This window comes from Schistocerca serialis, chromosome 3 (genome assembly GCF_023864345.2).
Source record: "Schistocerca serialis cubense isolate TAMUIC-IGC-003099 chromosome 3, iqSchSeri2.2, whole genome shotgun sequence".
Lineage (NCBI taxonomy): Eukaryota > Metazoa > Arthropoda > Insecta > Orthoptera > Acrididae > Schistocerca > Schistocerca serialis.
The window spans coordinates 1,022,564,005-1,022,583,189 of NC_064640.1; the positions used below are offsets into that span (position 1 = coordinate 1,022,564,005).

Sequence of the window (19,185 nt, forward strand, 5' to 3'; positions counted from 1 at the left end):
GCAAGGCAAGCCAGAAATGCCAAGTGTACGGCTCAGTTTAGAGCTAAATACAGGGTAGATTTTTTAGTCCCATAGTGCTCAGAGTCATTTGAATGGGGTAGATTTTGCTAATTCTGTACACACATTTGCTCATACAGTTTGTTTGTTGCATAGAAAACTTTGCAATTGTAAAGTTATAGTAGGCTATTTACCAGGAAATATACTACCAAATGAGTTAATGAATCAAGTTGATGTTAACTCTACCTGTTGCCAAAGTGCCGGAACACTTCATAGGGGAACCATACCTATGCAGGCTTACTGGAATGGCATGTCGTTAGACGAAATTCACCTAGAAATACAGCCATTATTTCATGCGGAAATACATTTATTATGTAGGATAATTGAGTTTGTAAAAATGGTTAAACCTCAGTGGTCACTTTGGATAACATGGTTTCCATGGTCAAACTGTATTTGATGGCCAGGACGTTGAAGAAACAACTGAGCAGCTTCTGCTACAAATAAGTAATGCTGGTCTAGTGATTGATTGTGAACAGTTGGAGTCAGTTTGAAGATTACATTGTTTTTCTGTAAATATTGAAAACATTTGAACTGCATTAGATTGAATTATCACTAATAATGTTACAATAAACTTTAATAATGATAATTAGAATGTTAACAGAATTTTCCATATTCTACAAAATGACATAATACAACAGGAAGGCACAAATGTTTCCAAGTTATGGGTAACAATCGGCATGTACTGAGAGGCTCATTTCATCAAAGTCATAGTAAATTTCATGATTTTTCTTGAAGTAAGCAGTGTACTGCAAACACTGCCATAGCTATTCCAGTTACAAAAATTAAACAAACGGAGACATGGTCTTCGGATATAAAAGATTCAACTTTAATTTCCGGTTACCACCAATTGTACTGAAATAGTATACAGTCTCGAAGAGTTCTGTGTTTGACTGAGGCTAATGTATAATAGTGATGTGCTCAAGAGTTAAAAGTTAATTGTGATGTATTAAATCATTCATGTTTAATACAAGTTCACCATTATCATAGATTTGCGGCCATCTGAGCATTAATAATCAAGATGGTGGATTTCCAAATCTAAAGACTGGCTTATTGGAGTTCTTTACAGATTCTGGTGCTGATCAGGGAGCTATTGTTACATGTAATGGCCTATCAGTGGCAGTCTAGAAAACTGATAATTTATATTACTTGTTCGACTCTCGCTCTAGAGGACCAAAAGATTGTGTAGCTCAGGATGGTGGAGCTTGCTTGATATCATTCCCTGATATTACTCTGTTGTGGACAGTTGTAAAATCAAGCATACTAGTCCAGTAATGGCGTTCGTTTTGGTTGCAGAAAATGAAGTAAAAGATTTTATTGTTTTATCTTGCACATGTGGTTGAAGATAAGTTGAATCCAAGTTTTCAATCTCCAAATCCCTCAGGCCAACTTTTTGTGGTAAAAAAAAACCAAGAAATTTTGGAACTTTTTCATGTTTTGGCCTATTACTGTAAAACTATGCATCCTACTGAAAATTTTACTATTACAAAAATGAAAGAGCATTAAGTTTTGCGTGAAATGATGTACTTACATGTCAAAATCAGCAAAGTTGTGTGGGCAATGTCAGCTGTTAAATGTCGTTTATTTTCACCAGCTTTGCAAAAAACTTGGCTCCAATGCCTGTAACTCAAAAATGGCTACTCCAAATGAAGAATGTTAAGTTCTCAAAGTTGTGGAGCATGAAATTTGATGTTACAAAGATACCTAGCTATTCAGTTTTAGCCACTATTAAGTGTTTGTGCACTTGAGAGCCAAAGTGATTCCATTTTTGAATGTTCAAGTTATTCAGTGAAATGAAATTTCCAGTGGGGAGACATGGTTTTTCTATGTATGTCGTTTTAATTCTCTTCATTCGCGTATGCTTTTATTCATTTTTGTCCATGCCTTAACTGGTGACAATGTGTTGCTAAAACGATAACCAAGTACACAGTAATGGACAATATGTATTTCTTAATGAGTAATATAAACATTTGTACAACTGAGCAAATAAAAGGACAACAAAGTATCTAAAAAACACAATTTAAATATCAGAGATTCATGTTTTATCAAATTTCAGTTCCATCGAGTTTGTTTAGGAGACTGCGGCCAGCCCCAGTCCAGCATCCAATGTTAAGGATCCATTGCGACACCGTGACTGTATTCCACATCGAGCTCAATTTTCTGGTCTTTCTAGCTGGATAAGCCACAATAGTGTTTCCACATCGAGGTGCTGTTCAGTCCAGATTTGTGACATCCACATACTGCTGTGCATCCCATTTTGCTTGTGCAGGAAACCATCTTCAGTATTGCGTGTGGTGCTGCACCTTTTTGTCATTTTCATGGGAAACAAGCCTGGTAAGTTTTTCTTCCAGCCCAACTAGCATGGATCAGTTTTCTTCCCCAGCAAAGATTGCACTTGATGGGAGGATCATGATGAGTACCACCTTGCTGTGTCAAATGTTATCGGTAGCCTTTACAGTTTGAAAGATTTCCTCAGGACAGACGTTACAAGCAGCTCATGTCTGAGGTCATCCAAAGATGTGCAGTTGGAATTCCCATGGAGTACTAATAACAATTATTCTGCCGCCCTTGCTATTAAATCTTGAGAGACTAAAGGTTTAACAAATTGAGCATCTTGCACTCTGAGGTGTGGCTGTTTGCTCCGTAAGATTGAGTAATTTCCATTTTCCCTGGCCAAAAAAAAAAAAAAAAAAAAAAAAAAAAAAAAAAAAAATGTTGTGGTATCACATCCTGTGACGATATGGTTTGAAAAAGGCAAATGCAGGATCGAAATAGAATTATTGGAATAAAACACTCCTGCTGATTTCCCTCTTCCCGATTCATGGAAGTGAAAGTTGTTCCCTCGACCTGTTAGGAGAACAAGCACGTCAGTTTCCTTGTTCACAATTGCCACACTGTCAGACTGAGAAACTTGGGAAATAGCTGTTTCCACAGTTAATGAATCTGTGTCTTCTTCTGCCTGTATCACTTGAATACCCCTCATGGAGCTGCTCCCCCTTGTTGGCCGAAAAAGTTCCCCCTTCTTTGGCCCCTGCCGGTGATGGGGCTCCCCTCCCTCGTCCCAGCAACCCCTCCTCCCAGCGTCTCGTGGGCCAAAAGCCTGCTACCATAACTCAGCCATGAGAGACACCATGTGTGAGGCCCCAGGTTGATCACTCTCCTTTGGTTCCGGATCTCTTAGAAGCCTGTACTCACTCTGTACCCTGTCCTGCTGCACCCCTGAAAGAGAAGAAGAAGTAATTTAATGCCCCGAGGCAACATTTCCTCATAGTATTCAACCACATTTGGCTCTTGTGTGCTTTTTGGTTGCAATGAAGAGACAATATAATTACCGCTGTCCTCAAGCCTGGGAAGAGCCCAACGTCTCTCAACAGATACCACCTGATTAGCCTGACAAACTAGTTTGTAAACTGCTCGAGAGTATGGTTAGCTTCATGTTGTGTTGGGTACTCGAATCTTGGGACCTTTTGTCCCCGTATCAGTGTGACTTCTGGGATGGATGATCTCCAACTGACCATTTACCATATTGGAAACCGCAGTCTGATAGGCTTTTACTAGCCGCTAGAATCTTGTCATGGCCTTCTTTGACCTACATAAGGAATACAGGGCAGCTTGGCGCCATAACATTTTAGTTACCCTCCACGATTAGGGCTTTCGCGGTCACCATCCAATTTTTATCCGTGAGCTTTTATCTCACAGTTTCTTCTGGTTACAAAATGGAATTTCACTCAGCACCCCTTGGATTCTGGAGAATGGTGTCCCACAAGGTTCTGTATTAAATGTCACACTCTTCCTCGTAGCCATCAATGGGCCCTTGACCTCTATTGGGCCTCTGGTTACCCCTGCGTTGTATGTCAGTGATTTTTGCCTCTGGTGCAGCTCCTACTCGGTAGCATCTTCTGAGTGCTGGCTCCAAGACACTATCTGATGGGCCTCAGCATGGACCATCTCCCACGGCTTCCAGTTTTCTCGCACCAAAACGCGGGTTTGTTATCGACCCACAGAACACCACAATCCAGAACATTATTGAGGTGACCAGTTGTAACACATACCCTTTTTGTGGGCCTTATTTTTGATAAGAAGCTGATGTGGCTGCCCCGTCTTCACCACCTGAATTCTACTTGCATGTAGAAGCCTAATGCTCTCCACCTGCTGACCCACACAGCTTGGGGTGCAGACCGTTCTTCTCTTCTCCATCTTTACCATGCTTTGGTCTTGTCCAGACTAGATTACAGTAGTCAGTTTTATGGTTCAGCAGCTCCTTCCACTCTGAAAATTCTTAATCCTGTTGACCATCGTGGGGTGCATGTGGTTATTGGTGCCTTTCTCACTTGTCCCGTTGACAGTCTCCTCGCAAAAACAGGGACTCCCCATATTCAAATACAATGGAGCGAACTCTGGTTTCTTCCGCAATCGCCATTCACCAATTCCCTGCTCATTCCGTGTACCCTGTCCTCTTCGCAAACGAGGGATGTCTCCTTCCTGATAACAGCCCAGGGGTGGAATTGCGAGTTGGAATGCGTCTCACTTCAGCCTGTCGGGATCTCCGTCACCACTCACTGGAATGTGCCCTGTGTATTTCCTCCATCCCCCTCTCGTCGGATTGTGCCTAGGCCTGGATTAGGACTGACCTGTTCCTGGGTCCTAAGGTCTCTGTCACCCCTACAGTCTTCTGACGCCTTGTATGTTCCATCCTTGCAGGGTTCCTGGGTGCTACCACTTTCTACACTGATGGTTCTGAGATGACAGGAAGGCGAGACATGCTTTCACGTCTCCTGCTGACTTAGAACACCATTTATTGCCGGAATTGTGTAGTGTGTTCACAGCAGAGCTGCTAATCAAAACAGGAGCCTCCATTTTGTTACTCATGCCTCCTTCCACAGTGTTTTAATATGTACCCACTCAGTGAGCGACCTGCAGGCTATCGACCATTGCTACGCTCGTCACCCTTTGGTTTCTGCCTTCTGTCTGCTCTTGACCATGTCTGCTGCTTAGTTGTCTTCCTTTGGGTCCCAAGTCATGTGGGCATGCTAGGGAATGTACTGTCTGACCTTTTGGCTAGAGAAACAGATACTTACCCCCTTTTGCTTTCACGATTCCAGTTGCGGACATGCAGATCTGCATCAAATTTATCGTTATCGAAAAGTGAAATGACATCTTGTGCACTACTCCCCTCAGTAATAAACTCTGCACAATCAAGGATACTACTGTGTTTTGGCACACTTCCTTCCACTCTTCTCAGAAGGAGTCCACTGTCTTATGCTGTCTATGCATTGGTCATACCAGGATCACTCATTGTTTCCCCTTGTGTTACAAACCAACTCCACAATGTGGTTGTGAAGCCAGACTGACGGTATCCTATATATTGATGGAATGTCGCATTCTTTTGGCCCTCTGTACTAAGTATAGTCTTCGAAATTCCTTAAATGTGCGAGGGTAATCCCAAAAGCAAGGTCTCCTATTTTTTTATAAGTACATAGACCTGTTTATTTCTACAGTGGTTTACATCAGTTTACAGCTTGAACATTTAGCTATTTTTCGACATAATCACCATTTCTGTCGATGGATTTTTGTAGATGCTGTGGTAGTTTTTGTATGCCCATGTCATACCAGCTCACCACCATGCTGTTCAGAAAGTTATGAACCTCTTCTTCCACCTCGTCGTTGGAGCTGAATCACTGTGACCACCATTAACACTGACATGTACTGTGAGACTCTGAAAAAACTCAAACGGGCAATTCAGAACCTGAGAAGAGGAATGTTGAACAAGGGCATACACATTCTCCATGACAACGCTCACCCACACATCGCTCGGCAAACCGTTACTCTCCTGCAAGAGTTTCAGTGGAACATAATCACCCACCCACTCTATAGTCCTGACTTGGCACCCAGCGACTATCACCCCCTTTCCCTAGGTTAAATGAACATTTGGCCAGAAAGCGATTAATCTCCGATGACGAGGTGAAAGAAGAGATTCGTAACTTTCTGAACGGCATGGCGGCAAGCTGGTATGACATGGGCGTACAAACACTGTTACAGCATCTATAAACATGCATCGACAGAAATGGTGATTATGTCGAAAAGTAGCTAAATGTTCAAGCTGTAAACTGATGTAAACCATTGTAGAAATAAACAGGTCGATGTACTTAAAAAAAAAAAATAGGAGACCTTACTTTTCGGATTACCCTTGCAATATTAGCAGATGATTCATGGATGGTTGAATTGGTCCTCAGTTTCCTCCATGAAAGTGGTTTTTATTTCCAGATATAAGATTTTACTTTACTCCTGGAGCAGGGGCAGAGTGGTTCTGGTTGGGGGCCTGTCTTCATGTTTTCTCGGTCTGGGACCCATGACCACTCCCTTGTGGAAAGACCCCTCTGTTTTTTTCAGTTTTTACATTTGGGCTACCCTTTTATGCCTTCTAGTGTGCGTGCCTTAACTTCCTTGTTTTATTGTATGACTCCTCTAACTGGATCCGGCCACTTTTAGCAGACCCTCTCTCTTCTGTGAATAACTTTGGAATCGTGGGACTGATGACCTTGCCATTTAGTCCCATAACCTCCCTCAGTTAATCAGTTAACCCTCGTCCTCAAATTTCAACATGAGCATAAAAAATGAGCAGTTCTTGTAGCTATCATTTGTGAGGATCTTCTCCTGTGTGACTGCAGCATTTGCATCTTCATCAGAAATGATATCTGATGAAGAACTTGGTGTCCGTAAATGATGGTATCTTTCAGAAGACTTTGTTCCCCTTTGCAAAGCATCACTTGGACTTTGATAGGCATTGAATATAACTGTGATTTCGGATCTGTAGTGCTTTCTCATATAGGTTTCACATTTAATACAGATGGTGCCAAACTTTCCTTTGATGTGCTAAACAACCTTATAGAGCAGGTGACCAGTATCCACCACAAAGCTTTAAAGCTTTTTATTTTGTATACTTCATTCTGTTGGAAAGTTGTAAATGCATCATAGAGAGGTGATTTTGTACCCTTATTGAGACTGCCTTCTGTGAATGACATGGGGTGTGGTGAAAGTTCAAATGGGAAACAGAACTTAGTCTTTATCAGATTTCTTGATAACACACAGTCTGTGATACAATGCTAGCATGTTTATGGTAGCAATCCTCTTCTTCCCTATCTTGAGAAATGTAGTGCATGATGTAAGTGTTATAAGCTTGATGTAAGTGTTATAAGCTTGAGGTCGCATTGAAATGAGAGTTTTTAAATTTCTCTCCTTTAATTCTGGTGATCCCCTTAATTCCTTCTACTAATACCTCATGACAATTTAATGATTCATCACCAATTGCTCCACTGCTTAATGACATAAACACATTACAGTTTGGAAAAAGTGGGTGTTTTAACAGCCAATCCTTCAGTTTGTCACTGTCTGCTGCATTACTCTCTCTGCATGAAGCTCTTAAATCCAAATGTTTCTCACCTCATGGTATATCACAGAAGTCGTCAATTTTTTGACAAACATCCTGTAACAATGCCATCCCTGAAGTCCACTTTGCAAGCACAGACTGTGAAAACCCACATGCACGAGTTAAACCACCTTTCACTTTCATTGTCTTCATTAAAGTTTGCTCTGTTGTCATATCAAAGGGCATGCCACACCAAAATTTATCACTTCCCCTAATAGTAAAGTAGTCTCCAGTTGTAAATTTGTTGTATTCAGCAGCATTTAGTGTATGGGAAATGAAAGTATGGTAGCATTTTCTTAAATGGTGTTTAAATGTAGATTAAAGTTCCCAGTATGCTCAACCTCAATGAACTGTTTTGTGAGCATAACCATGCTTTAAGATTGCACCCATAATTTAGCTGTTTTTCTCGTGCTTCAATGGTGCAAATCACATTTTCAGATTTGGTTATTACATTTGTGTAATCTTCATTGTGATGGCATTTTGAATACTGATGGTCTGTTATTGGGAAGCAACAGTTCCTCAATTATTTTTATTTCCTCTTCTTTGAACTCAATCTCCTGAAAGATGTAATATGACAATACCGCGTGACAGTGTACGAGATTTTACTGCTCGAGTGTAAACATGCTCACTCAAAACTTTATCCAAATTGTTTTCAGCAAATATTGTGGGCAACAAGTCTCTTCAGCCACTTCCTACCATTATTATACTAATGCATTCCAAGGAAGACATTAGAAGCTGAACCCTACCTAACTGTACAACAACATTTTGTAAATTGCTGCCTTCGCTTCTTACACTATCCATCACCTTCAGATAAGGTGGCTGATCAAAATTGACAAAACACCATCTTTGATCATGTCTTATGCATTTTTTCAGTACTGATAGAAGAGCTGTATATATTGTGTCATACAAAGTTGGAGGATAATTTAAGAACAGGATGCACATTGGAATGAACTGATTGTCTGTGATTTGTGACTTCTTCTATGAATCCCTTCCACTCTGGCATGTCAATGAACTTCTTCCACTTTCCATAAAGCCACAGAATCTCATATCCAGAGGGCACTCAGGGTGATCGGAATTGGTATCCTTTATAATTATACCGTTCAAGCCAATATCATTTGCTTTTTTATATTTGATCAGCTGAGTTACACCAACTGTAGAAAAAAATTCAGAGGTTGAATGTCTTCCTTCCCAGTCGGTGTTCTTCTCTGACTCCATAGCTGAGTAGGGAGTGACTGCCATGATTCCTCCCTTGGAATGGAAAGTATTCAACCTGTCAACCGTGCAGAAGTTAAAATCGGCATTATCAAAGGTGAACTGGATGAATTCTTCACTCGCAAAGTTAAGATGCTCAGATCGTGCAATCAAGCAAGTCTCAGATAGGGAGGCTTCCATATATGGAACTGTGAACCCAATTTGAACTAAGAGCATCGACAAAAAGTGTTGATCTGAATCTTTCGTACATGGTGCAGGGTGTTTTGTCAAAGACGATCTAATTAGCTTTGAGTTATTGTACTTCTGATAAGCACTTTGCACTTCGACTTCAGCCAGGCCAATTAGTAACTTACAATGTGCTGCAATTTTCCTTTTGTTACTGGATTGTAGTAGCATTTTAGAGTCCTTTCTGTTTCACTTTAACCACATCGCCATGTGCCAAATTGCCATCACATACAAAACACACCTCCGTACAGTCTGAAGCACTTACTTTAAATGCAGTGTCTGTACAATGAAAGTAAAATCAAACTAGGAAATGAGAATTTTGCAAGACCCAAGAAGTTTTGAACGAATCCCTCACACAACACAGGAAGACTGGGTGCTGCAACCAATGGAAACAGTAACATAGGATTAGAGGAAATGGCAGCCTCAGCTGTTTGCAACATCTGAATCAAGGGAGTTTTATAGAGACCTCTACACCAAAAGGTGGGACAGATTTATGTCTTCCTATTGGAAATTTCATTTTGTAGAATAACTTTGATTTACAAAAGCAACAAAATGGAATTACTTTGACTTTCAAGTGAATGATAGCTTAATAGTGCCTAAACTGAAAAACTAGATGCTTTTATAACGAGAATATAACTCTGATAACGTGACATTTTTCATTTGGAGTAGTCATTTGTTGCCAAGCTGGTAAAAATGAAAAAAATTTAACAACTGACTGCGGTCAAACAGCTGCATCAATTTTGACACTTAAGTAGACCATTCAATGCAAACTTTAATGCTCTTTCATTTTGGTAGCAGCAAAATTTTCATTATGATGGATAGTTTCCAAGAATAGGCTAAATTCAATAAAAAGTGTAGTTGGTGCTAGAGTCATATTGTGAATGAAGGTTTTGGAAGGGTTGGTCAATGGTAGGATGGGTGTTGTTTTTTTAAAAAAAAAAAAAAAAAAACTGGAATGAAATGGACTTCACAGAGCTCAGTTGAAAGGAGGGGAGCTTCCAAGCAAAATATTTATAGAATTTGACCACCCTGTGGGTCCGGGAGTTAGAATAGGCCCGAGGTATTCCTGCCTGTTGTAAGAGGTGACTAAAAGGAGTCTCTCACGTTTCGGCCTTTGTGATGGTCCCTTGTAGGGTTTGACCTCCATTTTTCAAAATTATCTCAAAGAGCGAGCCAATTGGGGAAGGGCACCTTACATGGTGCATTGTGTCCATCATGCGCTGAGACTTATCGCAGCCTTCATTGACGTGAATCTGCACTTCTGCTCATTCTCCAACTGTTGGGTGAGGTCATGCTCCTGGGTGCGTATTTTTCCATTGACTGTGCAGTATCATTTTCTACACTGACGATGATAATGGACTTGTTTGCTTGGTTGCACCTGATATTCAGCACGGTAGACAGTCCGTTGTGGTGGGGCCACCATGTACCCTGTTGGTTGTAGCCCTCTGACCACACAGGGATCGCTCTGCTGATGCCTGTGCCATTAACTCCCCATGTATGCCAGGGGGTAGATGCCCATCCCATTGGGTATTGGGACTCCTGGCAATTGGCATCCTGCCAGGTGGCCTTTGCTGCAGCTGGGTGGTGCCCGTGGGGAGGGCCCCTGGTCAGAGTGGGTGGCATCAGTGCTGATGAGACGCGATGAAGTGTAGTACATCATCTCTTGCTGGTGATGAAACACCAGCAGTCTCTAAGTGTTCACGGGCTCAATTCCATGCACAGAAGTATGACCCCAAATCGTTCCCCTCCCTGGCCACCCCACGGGAGGAACGTCAGGTTAAGGATGGCAGCGGGTCTTAAGACCAAGGGAATTGCGGTGGCACCCACACCACCGCTACCTCCAAGCTCTGTGTCTGCAGATGAGGTGGAGACTCTGGCGTCCGCTGATGACCTAGATCTCGCCAGACCCTCGGACACAATGGATATAGACTGCTCAGGCAAAAAGTCGGTGGCAGCAGGTGTCCCTGAGGTGTAAACTGCCTCATTGAATGTTCCATGCCTTACCAGTCTCACGATGACATCATTCTCCAGTGGAATTGCGGCGGGTTTTTCCACTGCCTGGCTGAGCTACGGCAACTGTTAAGCTTTACACCTGCTTTCTACATTGCCCTCCAGGAAACATGGTTCACGGCAATGCGGACCCCTGCCCTCCGTGGCTATAATGGATACTACAGCAACTGTAGTGACTGTAATCGAGTGTCAGGTGGAGTTTGCGTTTATGTCCTAAACTCGGTCTGTAGTGAACCTGTGCCCCTTCAAACCCCTCTTGAAGCTGTGGCTGTCAGAATAAGGATGACGCAGGAAATAACTGTCTGCAATGTATATCTTCCTCCAGATGGTGTAGTATCCCTGAATGTATTAACTGCACTGATTGATCAGCTGCCTAAACCTTACTTACTTATGGGAGATTTTAACACTCGTAACCCCTTGTGGGGTGGCACCACGCTTACTGGCCGATGCAGAGATGTTGAAACTTTACTGTCTCAGTTCGACCTCTGCCTCTTAAGTACTGAGGCCGCCACACATTTCACTGTGGCTCGAGGTAGTTACTCGGCCATTGATTTATCAATTTGCAGCTCAGGACTTCTGCTATCTATCCACAGGAGAACACATGACGACCTATGTGGTAGTGACCACTTCCCCATCTTCCTGTCACTACCCTGGTGTCAAGCCCATGGATGCCTGCCCAGATGGTCTTTAAGCAAGGCAGATGGGAAACTTTCACCTCTGCGATCACTGTTGAATCTCCCCCATAATCGAACATTGATGTGATCATTGAGCAGGTGACTACAACAATTGCTTCTCAGTCCCTTGGTGGACTCCGGAAATCGCTGAAGTGATTACAGAGCATTGGCGAGCTCTACAACGGTATAAGCAGCACCCTTCCCTGAAGCACCTCATAGCCTTTAAACGGTTCTGTGCTCGTTTGCCAACTTATCAAATGACAGAAGCAAGAGTGTTAGGAGAGATATGTCTTGACCATTGTGTGCCGGACGTTACCTTCTCAAGTCTGGGCAAAGATCAAAAGTGTGTTCAGGTACCAGACCCCCAACAGGTGTTCCTGGTTTTAACATAAATTGCGTGTTATCTACCAAAGCAAATGCGATTGCCAACCACTTTGCTAAGCACTATGCTTGAGCATTTGCGTCACAGAATTACCCCCAAGCCTTTCGCACTTTCAAACGGCAGTTGGAAGGGAAAGTCCTCTCATTTACTACGCACCATAGTGAATCCTATAACATCCCATTTACAGATTGGGAGCTCCTCAGTGCCTTTGCACCGTGCCCGGATTCAGCTTCTGGGCCTGATCAGATCCACAGCCAGATTGTTAAACATCTCTCATCTGACTACAAGCGACATCGCCTCATCATATTTAACTGGATCTGGTGCAATGGCGTCTTTCCATCATAATGGTGGGAGAGCAGCATCATTCCGGTGCTCAGATCCGGTAAAAACCCACTTCATGTGGATAGCTATCTGCCCATCAGCCTCACCAACGTTCTTTGTAAGCTGCTGGAACGTATGGTGTGTCAGCAGTTGGGTTGGGTCGTGGAGTCACATGACCTACTGGATCCATGTCAGGGCAGCTTCCGCCAGGATCGTTCTACCACTGATAATCTTATGTCCCATGAGTCTGCCATCCGAACAGCCTTTTCCAGACACCTACACCTGGTTGCTGGGTTTTTTGATTTGCGAAAAGCTTGTGACACGACCCAGTGACATCATACCCTTGCCACATTCTATGAGTAGGGTGTCCAAGGCTCGCTCCCGGTTTTTATCCAAAATTTCCTGTCACTTCATACTTTCCATGTCCAAGCAGGTGCCTCCCATAGTCTCCCCCCCCCCCCTTCTCCCCCATATCCAGGAGAATGGAGTCCTGCAGGGCTCTGTATTGAGTGTCTCTCTCTCTTTTTGTACTGGTGTTCTTGAGCAGTGCTGTCTACAGGGAGCCATCCACAAGGCACAGTAATGGGCCCTAGCTTTCCAGTTTTCTCCCACAAAGTCGTGTGTTATGCACTTACATCGGGATCGTACCTTTCATCTGGAACCAGAACTTTACCGTAATGACAATCCGCTCACTGTAGTGGAGACACATTGATTTTTAGGACTGGATTTGGACGCCCAATTGACTTGGCTTCGTCACCTTCGTCAGCTTAACTGGAAGTGCTGGCAGCATCTCAATACCCTCCTCTGCCTGAGCAACACCAACTGGGGTGCAGATCGCTTTACGCTGCTGCAGCTCTACAGAGCCCTTTTCAATCCCGCCTTGACTATGGGAGTACGGTTTATGGTTCGGCAGTGCGCTCAGCTTTGCGTTTACTTGACCCGTTGCACTACTGTGGTGTTCAGCTAGTAACAGGAGCTTTTAGGAAGAGTCCAGTGACCAGAGCCCTTGCGGACTGCCGGTTAGGCATGCACGACAGCTGGACAGTTACGTAGCACATGTTTGTAACATCCGAATCACCATCTCTTTTTCCCACCCACGACAGTTTATCTATGGCATTAGCAGCCCAGGTGAGGGCTTGCAATTGCAGTTCGTGACTGATCCCTACTTTCTGAACTCGAGTCCTCGCCTTTGCCACCTATACTCGAGGTCCATTCACGTACATCTCCATGGCGTACACCTAGGCTGCAGCTTCGCCTGGACATTTCACATGGACCTAAGGACTCAGTTAACCTCACAGCTCTCTGCTGCCACTTCCTCTTGATTTGTGACGAGTACCTAGGCCACGAAGTGGTTTACACTGATGGCTCGATGGCTGATGCTCACGTCGACTTCGTGTATGTCCATGGAGGACGTATTGAACAGCATTCCTTATATGATGGCTGCAGTGTTTTCACTGCCGAGCTGGTGGCTGTTACTCGTGCTGTTGAACACATCCGTTCATGCCCTGGGGAGGCGTTTCTTCTGTGTACTGACTCCTTGAGCAGCCTACAAGCTCTCGACCGGTACTACCCTCGTCATTCTTTGATAGTGACCATCCAGGACTCCATCTATGCCCTGCAACGGTCTGGTCGTTCATTGGTGTTTGTCTGGACCCCAGGTCATATCAGAATCCCAAGCAATGAAACAGCCAACAGGCTGGCCAAACAGGCTATGCGGAAACCGCGTGTGGAGGTCGGCATCTCTGCAACTGACCGGCATTCAGTACTATGCCGCAAGGTTTTGCGGCTTTGGGAGATGAAATGGCATAACCACAGCACCCACAACAAACTGCGTGCCATTGAGGAGACTACGAATGATTGGCAGTCCTCCATGCGGGCCTCTCTCAGGGACTCTTTGGTTCTCTGCCAGCTCCACATTGGCCTCGCTTGGGTGGCACACTGCTACCTCCTGTGCCGGGATGACCCACCTCACTGTCTGTGCGGCACCCGGCTGACAGTGGCCCATATCTTAGTGAGCTGTCCTTCTTTGGTTGCCCTGCGATGGACTCTTCAGTTACCAGGTTCGTTGCCATTAATTTTAGCTGATGTCGTCTCATCAGCTAATTTAGTTTTAAGTTTTATACGCGATGATGGATTTTCTCATTGTGTATAAGATTTAGCGCATGTCCTTAGTCCCTTTGTGTTCTCCACTCTAATGCATTTAGGGTGGATGTTTTAATGTGTCGCAGAGTGGCTGGCTTTTCCATTTATTCTCTTGATCGGCCAGCCATGGTCATCTGCTCTCTTGTTTCTACCCCTTCTACCTGTTTCTTGCTTGTCTCTGTGGTTTTATTTTCATGTTTTTGTCCATAGTAGTGTTGGTTGTCCTTCTGTTGTTCTTCTGGTTCTTCCTTTCCCTTGTTATTCTGCTATACGTCTACTTCCTTTTCTTCTTTCCATTGTTATCCTCAAGTTCATCAAGGCACTGTTGGTCCAGATTGCCCCACTCCTCAACAACGATTCGGCATAGAGCCCTCAGAGTGATTGGTGGGTCATGTTGTCCATAAACAACCCTTTTCAATCTATCCCAGGCATGTTCAGTAAGGTTCATGTCTGGAAAACATGCTGGCCACTCTAGTCAAGCGATGTTGTTATCCTGGAGGAAGTAAATCACAAGATGTGCACATTGGGGGTACGAATTGTCGTCCATAAAGATGAACATGCCAATATGCTGCTAGTGTGGTTGCATATGTGACACTCATCGGTGAAGAGAAAGTTATGCTAATCCTGAGCAGTCCATGTGGCATATTGTTGGGCCCATCTCTACCACGCTGCATGGTGTCGTGGTTTCAAAGATGGACCTTACCATGGATGTCGGAAATGAAGTTGCGCATCATGCAGCCGATTGCGCACAGTTTGAGTTGTAACACGATGTCCTGTGGCTGCACAAAAAGCATTATTCAACATGGTGGTGTTGCTGTCAGGGTTCCTCCGAGCCATAAACTGTAGGTAGCGGTCCACTGCAGTAATAGCCCTTGGGTGGCCTGACTGAGGCATGTCTTCGATACTTCTTGCTCTCTGTATCTCCTCCATGTCCCAACATTGCTTTGCTTCACTCCGTGACACCTTGTTGAGAGGCCTTCCTGGCACAAAGTAACAATGCAGATGCGATCGAACCGCGGTATTGATCGTCTAGACATGGTTGAACTACAGACAACATGAGCCGTGTACCTCCTTTCTGGTGGAATGACTGGAACTGATCGGTTGTCGGACCTCCTCCATCTAATAGTTGCTGCTGATGCCTGGCTGTTTACATCTTTGGGCAGATTTAGTGACATCTCTGAACAGTCAAAGGGGCTGTGTCTGTGATACAAATCCACAGTCAACGTCTATCTTCAGGAGTTCTGGGAACCGAGGTGATGCAAAACTATTTTTGATGTGTGTAGTTTAATAGTCATATTTTACTATTGTCAGTTCTGTGATTTGTGTGTGTTTTTTTTTAATTCACACGTATATTCGTTGACAATGTTTTAATGTACATTTAGCTGCTTTATGTAAAATGGACAATAAGCAGTGGCAATAATTCTGAATGAAGTCGGAAGGAAGTGGGCTGCTGTCGTGCTCCCTTGCAAAAGGCTGCCTAAACTATTAGGTGGTGGTGGTGGGGGGGGGGGGGGGGGGAGAGCATATTTCTTATACTGTTGAGTCACAATCACTCTGCTGAAACTTCTAAAGACAAAAATTATCTTTATTGGTCAACTGTACAAGATAAACATATGTTCCTGTGGAGTTTTATTTATATCTTTTTTAGCTCTACAGTCTGGTACTGCGTAATTTGATGTAGCTCTTATGTATTAAATAGCTTAGATCAAGAGTGTGTGCTGACGGAAAACATTTGTACTTTGTTTAGCTGACGAAATTTAAATGGCTGAACAGACTGTCATGGAACACAGCTAAGAACTATCATGAGGAGCTACGATGACACAGACAGATGCAGAGATACCCACGTTAAACTTAAAATACCTCTCTCTTTGCATTTGGGGGGTTAAAAGATAAGTACAGAACAACTGGACTACAGTATTAGACCAAATGGAACAAGCCGTACACAAAATGTCAAGGGCTTTGTTAACAGGAATATACACTCAAGTTTGACATTTAATATGAGATAAATTGTGTGATACAAATATAGGAATATGTGAGGCATGTCAGGAAAGTAATTACAGGTTTGAGGAAACAACTCATAAATACAATTTTTGAAACCAAAATTTATTTTACCAAGAAAAAGCGTTACTTGAACTATTTTTCTACCAAGTTGCCACTGTTGGTCAGACATATATCACAACAGGAAACCAACGTCACACAATAATCCATGATCAGATTTCAGTGCTGAATTTTCAGGCAATGTTATCACATGTGTGGTATGCATCAAAATTAATTGCTTAGAAATAAATATATTTAAATGTGAATTAAGTTTGTATTCCTCTGAATTTTCAGAATAACAATGTAGCTGCATTTGTTAGGTGTTCTTGTTGCCACAAGTATATTTGCTTTGAAACTTTGTATGACAAGTACCATCCATCCAATTGTTTGAAAGAAATGGAGGACATGTAATGGAGTAAGTGAAATAGCCATTGTAAAGCGAACAGGATAAAATTTAAATTCTTTACTAATCGAAGTCATTTGAGAAATTTATTTGCCTACCTTGTTATTTTTCCTCGTGGATTTACTTAAATCATTAACCCCTACAGTAGTAGGGGTTAATAAGGTATTATCCATTTCAAATCAGGAAAAAATACAAGTGAAAAAATGATTGCACTAGGGAAATATGCATTTTCTGACCCCATATATGATATTGAAAAATACTCAGTTTTCAATTATCTATTAATTCAGTCATTTCTCAGTCAATTGTGCATCATTAAATCCTGGGATTTTCTCAAAAATGGGGGCTTGTTGAACCAAAATATCGATGAGTCATTCATTTTAGATTGTACACAAGTGACCTACTAAATATAAGGTGAATCAGTTGCCTGTGTCAGAGGGCTTCATCTTGTTAGCACTAATGGAATTGCATTTTAATGTTTACTATTGCCAAGTCACTGTAATTAAACAGCTGATGTCAGCCTAGCCTTTTTTATGTATTGCGTTGGAAGAATCACAGTTAATCAATTACCATCACACTGCAGCAAAAAATTATCACTTAAAAAAAACTGAATTAATGTAAAAATCATGGAGTGGTGTTTGTTCATGGGTATGATCTACCACCTATGGTGAGTAGATAACAGTGAACAGCAGCAGATTCAATCTATCTCTCCCATGTTATCCTATTGGGTGATTCCAACAGCCACAACTATTTGTGGGTCAGTGCAATCATGGATAGTAGACGAAAACTAGCAGATTATTCACAGAACTAGATATCTGCCTAAAGGATAGGAGCACCCCAACAGCTATGGTAATCGACCTACACTCTGCAGTCCTATACTTTACACCACTGATACAAATGGCATGTCGACAGCAATGTATGCAACAATGACTGTTACGTAATTATGAACTAATGAGGACTTACCATGTTGGTCCTTGTGAGGAGCCCGTTGGTAGGCATACAGCCCGGAATCTCAAATCACCTTGCACTGTCTCACTGATATACTTCTCGGTTCAAGACACAATGAACCTAATTATTCAAGTAGTGAACAATACAGCACCCTTATTGTAGATGCAAGTCAGTTGCGTGGTGCTGTATAGTAATAGCTGAAATCATCAAAGAGAGAAGAGGATTATGACAATAAAAGACGCACCCCTCCACTGCTAACCTAATGTCAGTGAAATGTCTGAGAATGAAGGCATGTTATATAATGAAACGAAGAAAAAAGGATGTTGGGAATACTATATTACTTCAATAACCACACGTACACTAGATTCTAGCATGAGTGAAACTATGGAATATCAATGGCCACTCTTTTCCAGCAGCCATTCCTGGAAATTTTAGTAAATCATTTGTACTAACCCTTTCAATGTTGCTAAACTCCTAGTTACATATTACACAGAAATGTCAGTATCAGTTATTAAATGACCTTCACTCAGTATGAAACTGCAGTAGCACATGTGTGCACTCTCTCTCTCTCTCTCTCTCTCTCTCTCTCTCTCTCTCTGACACACACACACACACACACACACACACACACACACACACACACACACACACACACACACATGTATGAAAATATGCCTATTTTGGTGCAGATTTAGAAGATCAAGATTCACCTTTGACAATTGGGGTCCACCTTTAGAGACACTGTGTAATAAAGACACCAGCTGTTCAGGAGTGGGCATCTGGACATGAAGGGTGCGGATGCTGAACAGTGTCGTAACCCGTAAAAAGTAAACCATTTAGAGGTTTATTTCTGAAGATGAGAATACATCAGTGTCAAGGTGTCTAGAGAAGGGGAAATGCTACCCAAAGGAAAAACAGGGGTCTAGCTGAATGTTTGAGCTCAAACAGTGGCAACCAGTTTGCTTGCAAAGACAGATTTAGATGATCAAATATCCCACAGGTCGAAACCTGGAACCTTCTGTAACCCCACGTTATAGTAGGTGCACCACCTGTGCCCATGCTCTGGTCATATCACTGGTATGCCCTAAGGCTGATCATAGGTCAGAAAAGGCTTTGGGGTCATTCATGGAGATATGGGTCCCCTAGAAGGTCAATCCTTCACCACCTAACAGGCTACTCTGTGCCCGCCGTACCAGTCAGGTGTAAGACTCTCTCTGCAGCCAGCAGGCTGGCTGGAGTTATCTGCACTGACACCACTGGCCAATCCCAACACTGTTACACTGCAGTAACTAGGAGTAGATGGTCCAGCAGCCAGGTTTCCCCAGCCCACCTCTCATGTCACGACCCAGGGCAT

General features: G+C 42.9%; 1 protein-coding gene across 2 annotated transcripts in view; it reads left to right on the plus strand.

Moving 5' to 3' along the window:
• LOC126471481 (transmembrane protein 183-like) overlaps nucleotides 1-19,185 on the plus strand; it is a 279,480-nt gene that overhangs the window by 94,179 nt on the left and 166,116 nt on the right. The window lies entirely within an intron of this gene.